Genomic DNA, 8,937 nt, shown 5'->3' with positions numbered 1-8,937 from the left:
TTCCCCCATTTTGTAGAGAACTGCAAAAAAGTTGTTTGAAATTATTGAAAATTAAATTGGGAAGTCATTTTCAATAAACTTGGGTGACAATCGAATTAAATCCTATGCAATAAATATTTCGAGACATAGGAAATTTTAGGTTGAACAAAAAACGTTATTTTAAAATAACATTCCAAATGTTAGGACTTGTGTCTCTCACTGCGTTTCCAGCTTTAGGTTTATAATTTTTTAATAGATTCAGCGGTTCTTCGATAAGTATCCTAGTATATAACTAGATGTTCATTAAAAGAGTTTTACAAAGCAATTCGAAAAATGAGGATGGTAATGTTTTAGTCGGTTATGAACTCCAGGAATTAATGCAGTGATAATATTACTTGAATGTATTCAAAAGTTTCGAACTGATTTTAAGGAATTTTCTGATGTAAAACAAACGAACTGAATAAGGTTCTTCTTTAGAATCATTCGTCAATATTTAATTAGTGAGGGGGATTGAAATCGGGGTCAAAGACCTAAAATTAAGACTTTCCTTACGCTTCAACCCTCTCGTTTCACTCGATTCAGCGTTCAATGGCGTAGCTTAAAGGGGTAGGTATTAGTCGTTTCATTATCGATTTCCATTTTTTATTTCTTTAATTAGATAATGCCTGAGAGAAGCTCAATTAATTATGGCAAAAAAGGAGCTAACGAATAATTTATCGAATCTAATTGATAGAAAAAATTCTGCATTTTGCCTACTCATTTCGAATCGATCACCCGGGAGTAAACCCTGCTAAATACTTCATTCTCTGCTGTTTCTTCGTTGAGTTAAGAATAAAATATTCATGAAGATTTTTCGAAATACCTGTGAATCGCACTTTAATTTCCAAAAATTTGTTTTCTCCTTTGTTATCATATTTTTTCTTCGAAAATACGTAAATTTCTGTTTTTGTATGCAGAGTCATCGATAAACCTTTTACTTCATCAGATTTAAAATTTTAGTTTCTTGTTTTTTCAATAGCAGCCCGTTTGTCCAGCAACATTAACGCAACAAACATATTAATGGGCCAAACTAGTCAATTATTTAATAAGCACTATATGAGGCTGTATTTTATTGAATGCTCTTGTCATTGTCTTGTTTTTACTTATTTTTTTGAGTCACTTATTAATTTTTATCACCAACATTAGGATTTTTTTTATTTAGATGAAAATATAGGTACATTTACTGATGATCACTAGGTATCCTGATATTTCCCGATATACAGAATATTGTAGTATAATTTTTGACTGACATTATACTTAGAGCTAGAGAACCATTTGCGAGAAAAAATGTCGGGAAGGCTGATTCTTCACACCTCTGCCAGCTGGTAGAGATGTTTCGTTCACTCATCTTTATAGGTGAAAATTGTGAATTTGAAGTCATTTAAGGAATATATATTTCTACTTTGGAAGACAATTAAGAACGTTGAGAACGTTTTTGGCAGTTGCTTGATGCCTGTTGATGATGTTATTTTTGATGAAGAAAAACGTGAAATTTATAATCATTTATTTGTTTACCTTTTTGTTTGAAGGTCTTGTCATTTAACTCGATCTGAAACGTTCTGTTCGCTGAGGAAAATATCGTCTTAATCAAATTTGAAACGTTTTATATATTCTGTTACAAGGTGGATTTTACTAGTCATCTGGCCAAAAATCTTTTAGTTGATCATATAAACTGTGTTTTCAGACTGTTGTTTGCATTAAGTTATTCATCTAAGAAAGGATTGAACGAAGCATAGTGAGTATAAAAACGAGTATAATATATCGATATGAAAATACATAAAACGAGCTTGTAGGTATATTTGTTTCAGGTCCATTTTCCTTGTTAGATGTGGGAGAAAGTGAGGGAGGATGAGGAGAAAATTTTAAGGTGAATGCAGTGCCCAACATGTTTATTTCTACCAAAGATGTGTCGAAACATAAAATTACTGCTTTGAGGATGAGTTCTATGAAGTCTTATGGTTGCTCATGTGCCTTGCCTTTTGTTGGTACCTCAAGTATTACCATAAAATGTGCTTTAGAAAAGTCCTCCATACACATATCATAATACATTTCCAATGATATCTCTACTGAGAAATCAAGAGAATATAATTTTTGAGAAAAAGATTAGAAAGAACCAAGGAGAAACGTACAATAAAGGTATGGAAGCAGGATGATGAGTAAGAACATGTTCTTTCATCCGTGAATTGTCTATTTAGTCAGATTGTATTATACAACTCCTGTTAAGAATAATGAACATTCATTTTATGGAACTTTGAAACAAATAATCATTAATTGTTGATGAAATGTTTGGCAGTTTTCATAAACTGTCCGTGAGGGACATTTATTTGATTACCGTCTCACGTTGATTAGGTCAAGGAATAAGTCGGAAACAGTTATGATTATTCATTATGAAGGAATATTTCTTAAATATACAATAAAATGGAAACAAATTCAGTAGAAATACTTAGAGTTGCATGTTTTATATTGAAAAATTCATGCTCATAATCAAGAAAGGAGAGTTAATGTTCGTTTTCTTCTTTGGCTAAAATTTGAATACGTTGTATCAGTTGTAGATTTCAAAAATATTGACCCGAAGATGAAATGCATATGATGCAGTGGTTGGGAATGGGTATTTCCCGAAGGAATTAACAGATAATTAGAAGAATGTTAAATTATTCAACAAAAATCATCTTGCATCAATATTAGTGAAAGGAATTAATGGAAGTCAAGATGAACTTCACCTTTGAACAAAAATTTCACATGAATTAACAATTAACAGGAACACTGGCGCGTATTGGTGGCTGTTCATCTTAATACATTGATATAATAATAATAATTAGGTACTTATTGGTACCTTACATTTACATTGTATAGGATAACGGCCGTTTTCAATAATCCTATCTATCCATTGTTTCGGTTACTGAAGATAGAAAATGCATGTGATTTCGTTTCTATGATCGATCTGTAGATATATTTTAGAATGGTTACCAATATTTACCAATCGTCAGTAAGTGAAACGATGGATAGATAGGTTTATTGAAAACGGCCGTTAGTCAAATGAAAAATAGAAAAATCAATTTTCGGGAACTTATTCTACGATGACATTCATCGGAAATCCTGTAGTAAACTTTTCGCGTTAATTCACTCAAACATAAAATTCTCAAAAGCCACCACTTTTTTGGGTCTACCAATAGAAGGAAATTCTTTATCATTCTCTTCATTCGCAATCTTTCTGATTGTAGAAATATTCAGCTGAAATATAAGTCGTTTAGATTCAGAGGAAACATTATATCTCTTACATTGAATATGTTCGCTACCGTCTGACGTATTGTGGATTTTAAATGGAGTATAGGTAAGCCAGGAACTTGTTTTTATACTTCAAACTTGTCATTCTTTTTGCCACTCAACTTGCTCCTTTTCACTGCTTTACTCCAAAATTACATACATATATTCTCCTGAGAAGTTGTATCGTCACTTGATATTTCAGTAGATTTTCAGTGGAAACATTGAGGGGATTAATACTCAAGGGTGGAGATGATTCGTGATGTGCCTATGGAAGACGCAGCCTTGCAGCCTTTAGTTATATGGCACATGAGTAACCAGATATATTATAGGAGCTGAGTCTTCCAGTGAAGTTGAGGCAATTGCTTTCTTGGGATTCTTTAATTCTTAAAGCTTTACGTTTCAATACATCTTTAGAAACCTTTTTTCATGCTTACTAATTTTTTCAACATCTCAGGGGAAAAATGGACCTGTTCATTATATTTTCATGTCTATATTATGTTTGTTTTTACACCCACCTTGCTCCTTTTAATCCTTTCTTAGATAAAAAAACAATGTGAAAAACGGTCCAAATATACAGTTCATATTTATAAATTAAAAGATTTTTGGCAAATTACCACTAATGACTATTCTTCAAAAATGTGAAAAAACACAATTTTAGCTATCTACAGAATATTTCAAATGAGATCAAGATGAATTTTTGTCATAACGAAACACCTCAGAACGACTCAAACAGCACGTGGCAATCACAGAATCACGCAAACTGTCACAAATGTAAACATTGTCCGCCATTAACGGTCGAAAACATTCCAACCAATATAAACGCGGACGCCTATTAATTGTCGCCACTGTGGTATATAAAGCCACTGTAGACGGCTCTACCATAAATGTCCATCTATAAGACACTTATAAGGGTAATTGGCACATGGTGTTTTGTTTTAGGGATCAAAAATCATTATCTTCTTCTTTCCCTTTGTAATTTTTTAATTCATTTTAGTAGAAGGAAATGGTTAATGATGAAAAACGCTAGAATAGCAAGTAGTGCTGCAATATAAGTATCCAGGGTTGGGCAGTATTTGAATCACTTGTAACTGAAATATTATACAAATGATTATTTCGGGAGGTGTACTTTGATTAGGTACTATCCACTTACTGCAATTTGTAATTAGTATCTTGAATACTTGAACTGCCGATGTAGTATAAATGAAAATTCATGAAAAATCCCAAACAATTGCTCGAAACTCGATAATAAACTCTGGCAATATGGCGATGCGCCCCTTAAAGATAATGAACGAGATAAATACTGAAATATAACAAGAAAAAAGGAAAGCTCAGTAGGCAAATTCCACAAAACCTGTACTCATTTGTCATCCACGATTCTACCTGGGGCGCAATACGCTAGTAGATTAATCCTCGAACTCCTTAAACATGCAAAACGGGCAGCAAACTCGAAAAATGATTCATGTATGAACAACCAATAACAAATGTTTACGTTTGCAATTTCGCCCGACCGCATAATTTAAAATTTCAGAGAGCAAAAATGAGGTTCATATGGGAGAATAAAAGAAAACCCGTCTGTGTGTGCCGAGAATGTATCTAATTCTCTGCCCGGGCCGGTTCTTTGCAATTCCCGATAAAAATACTCCGTTATTTTTGCAGGCTGCACTAGTCGGATTTTGCTTTTTTATTTGCGTTTCCCGTCCCCTTTCGGTTACTGACCTGAGTCAACGTCTAGTCACAGAGGGCGCTGATGTTATTCTTCATTTCATGTGGCCGGCCCGGACGATGGCAGCGGAGATGTCCTTATACGTGATGGATATTTCCTTTTGACGAAGAACGAATGAAGGTCGTTCTGAAATTCGGTTCTGATGGGGAGTTGAAATAATTCAGTAATTCTAAAAATCATGCATGATATTTTTGTTCGTATTTCGATATATCTTTATTATCGTTCATACTCTATTTAATTATGGAGTGGTAAAGAAGTTTCCAAAAAAAATTTTTGAACATGTCAACATACAGTCCCTGGCCATATTATTAGACGCATTGATTCCATGCAAAATCTCAATTAAACACGCTTTGAAATTTGTAATTAGGTTATTGGATTTTGAATATTGAATTATTAAATTGAATGTATATGTTATATATTCTTCATCTGTAAATGGTTTTCACATATAATATATCATACTCAATAAAAAATATTGATTTATTGATGATTAAACATGAAATTCTAATATTTTGATGAGCCACCCTGTGTAGCTAAGAGAGCTTCATACTATCCATGCAGAATTGTTCGGTTTGCTGCATTCGAGGATGATGATTTCATTCATAATACTTCAACATCAAAAATAAATGCCACATAGAACAATTTAATGAGAGTCGTAGATAAAACTGACATTCTGTGGAAATGAAATTCAAATATTCTGCTTTTTCCTCGGGCAATACCAGTAAATATAAAAAAAATCCTCAGTGCGTCTGATAAACTGGCCAGGGACTGTATTCTATTACTCAACATATTCTCCTCTTAGTTGGATACATTTATTACAGCGAACCTGTAACGTCTCTAGACCTTTAAAAAAAAATGTTTCTCCTTGCTCTGCAAATCAGACCTCCACAGCTCTTATTACCTCCTCCTAAATTTACGACTTAAAAGCTCACTTCCTCTTAACATCATGTAAGTGTAAAACTGCTTTAGCCAATCATCATTTTCTGCAGCAGCATCAGTTTGATTTCGACAGTTTCAATATTTTGGATTTTGAGGACAACTGGTTTAAGCGCAATATTAGCGAAATTTATAAGGCTGAACGAGACAGTTAATAATAGAGTGGACACTCAGAATTTGAGTTCCATATATGAGAACGTTTTGGAAGTTTTCAAAACCAGAGAACGATAAGGGGTTCGGTCTGTTATCTGACATATGTGGGTGGCACTATGAATGTTCATTTGAATTCTGTCTCTTTCATTTGACAAATTTCATTCGACTGTTGAAGTGATGTCGAACGCGCTACAAGACAATAAATTTTTCAATGTATCACTGTTTGCTGTCTCTTCTTGCACATCTATTTTTTGAAAGCATAATTTGCCTTTGGTAAGTGTGTCTCAGTGCGGATCGTGACTCTGCAATTGTCTATTTTATTATATTCATGTTGATTTGTGTTCTTCTGTGTGTGTTATCGTTTTTAGTTTTTATTCACGATATTCTGTATTTTTTTTTAGCCCTGAAGAAGCGACAATATATGTTGCGAAACGTTGGCATTAGCTAAGATTTTTTCACCTTCCTAATTCCCATTAACGTACACTTACAAAATTTAAGACCTTTCAAACTTTCATTCAGTTGAGAAAAGAATAAGTGGGGTTTTTTGGTAATTCAAACTCTAAATCACGAATATTTTGCATGGCAATCTGAGATTTGTGTACAGAGGCGTTGTCCTGCAAAAACAAAACACCTTTGGATAGCTTTCCGCGTCTTTTCTCTTCAATTTTTTCCCGTAGAGTGATCAGTAATGTCGAAAAGTAATCTCCGGTTATTGTTCTACCCTTATCCAAAAAATCAATCATGATTACTCCATGGCAATCCCAAAAAACTGAAGCAAGAACTTTTCCAGCAGATTTTTGGACACGAAACTTCTTAGGTCTTGGAGAACCAGAGTGTCGCCATTCTATCGATTGTTGCTTTGTTTCTGGATCGTAGAAATGTACCCAAGTCTCATCCATGGTAACAATTCGGTTCAAGAAATCTACATCGTTTTCAAATCGAGAACGCGATGCTTGCAGGTTTTTGGTCAACATTCAAACATTTGGGCATCCATTTTACAGCAATTTTTCTCATGTTCAAATTGACGTGAACTATATAAGAAACGTGTTCGTATGAAATATTCAGTGCTTCAGATATCCGTTTTAGCCCAATTCGATGGTATGATGAAAGCATGTCATGAACTGCATCGATATTTTCGGGGACTGGCGCAGAAACTGGCCTTCTCGTTCGGTCATCATCTTCAATGGAAAATTTACCTATTTTGAAGCTTGCAGTCCAATTTTTCACGGTCCCATACGAAGAACATTTATCACCAAGTGACCAAGGGTATTAAGCATATCTTCGTAAATCTGCGGTGGACATCTTCTTTCTTTCAATTTATTGCGTAACTCTGGATTACTTTTTTACCTCAAACTTCCCGCTGACACTTATAATTAGTTATTGTTCGTTGCCGAAAATATTGCGTTACCATAGTAACGCAATATTTTTTTTGTGCATGGAACTGGTCTAGGCTAAGTAGATATCAATACATCCTCGTATAGGAGAAAATATGAGGAATACTTTTAATTCACAAAACGTTCAAATATTCATTATATAGCGTCCAACTAAGTTTCAAGAGTATGAATTTTTGATATGTTCATGATACGTAATGGTCAATGGTCATAATGAGAAAACTCGAAGACGTGGGTGATATATTGTGCTCGAAAAAGATCCAGTTTCCTCATTATGACTATTACGTACCATAAAAATAAAAAAATTCAAAGAACCCAACTTTAGAAACTAAGTTGGACTTTATCTAAAGAATATATTCAAGTATTTTGTAAAATACAAGTATTCTTCATATTTTCTCGTATAATGCGCAGTTTTCGAGTAATTTGATGTCCAAAAATTAAAAGTAGATACCTATATGGAAATTTGAAAAATTGGTAATTTTGTTTTTCCATGGGTGGGACAGGTAATGAGCTTTATTATAATGATGAAAACTTAAAATGGCTATATCGTTTTATGGGGGGCCGAAACGGAAAATTTATAGTATAAGTGTTCCCTTTGACCTCGAAAATCTACTGTTTATTTATTTATTTATTTAAAACATAGGAATACAAACAGGTATCTCAACCCAACACAGTACTCACATATTAATATTGAGAGTATCATACAACCATACAAACTAACAATAATTTAAGCGAACTAAAAACAAATGACAATAAACTGGAACTTCTGCAAGACGAGAATATAAAAAAAACTATTTAGGACTCAAATGAGGAATCTCAGCCTTAAATACCCTTTGAATTGATCAAGAGACATAGTGAACGGATCAGCATCAAAAAAGACACATGTTGTGTATAGAAGGGGGCGAAAGGATGTTATTTAAAATTTTGTTGAAATATTCGTACGGCTCAAAGACTCGCCCTTTATAATTTTCTGCAAGCAGACGCCTCTATAAGACATCCTTCAAAGCAATTAGTGAATTTAGTTTAATTATCCTAGAACGAATTTCTAATATCTTCAAAACCTTTTGATGCCGAGTTTCATAACTGCTCTCAATTTTTGAATATATTATGATTACAATTATAGGTATTTATAATCGTTATCCTTATGTACTTCATATTATAAATATGAAAGTCTCTGTGTTTGTTTGTATGTTTGTTTTTCCATAACTCCGGAACCAGATTTCCGATTTTGATGGAAATTTTAGGAAACCGTAGATAATTAATTTCAGTAGGTTTTCCTGTGAAATTCATTCCAATATAATGAAAAAATTATGGAAAATTTAGATTTTTGTCATATTGTCATAAACAAGTTCTGAATGAAGACATTGATTTCAGGCTTTTATGGATGACACTGAGTGCCTGGATAAGTTATAAGAGATAGAGAAAAATGATCAAGTACAATTTTGTAGAGCTCAA

Source organism: Coccinella septempunctata, chromosome 5, assembly GCF_907165205.1.
Source record: "Coccinella septempunctata chromosome 5, icCocSept1.1, whole genome shotgun sequence".
Lineage (NCBI taxonomy): Eukaryota > Metazoa > Arthropoda > Insecta > Coleoptera > Coccinellidae > Coccinella > Coccinella septempunctata.
This window is presented reverse-complemented; position numbering follows the sequence as displayed.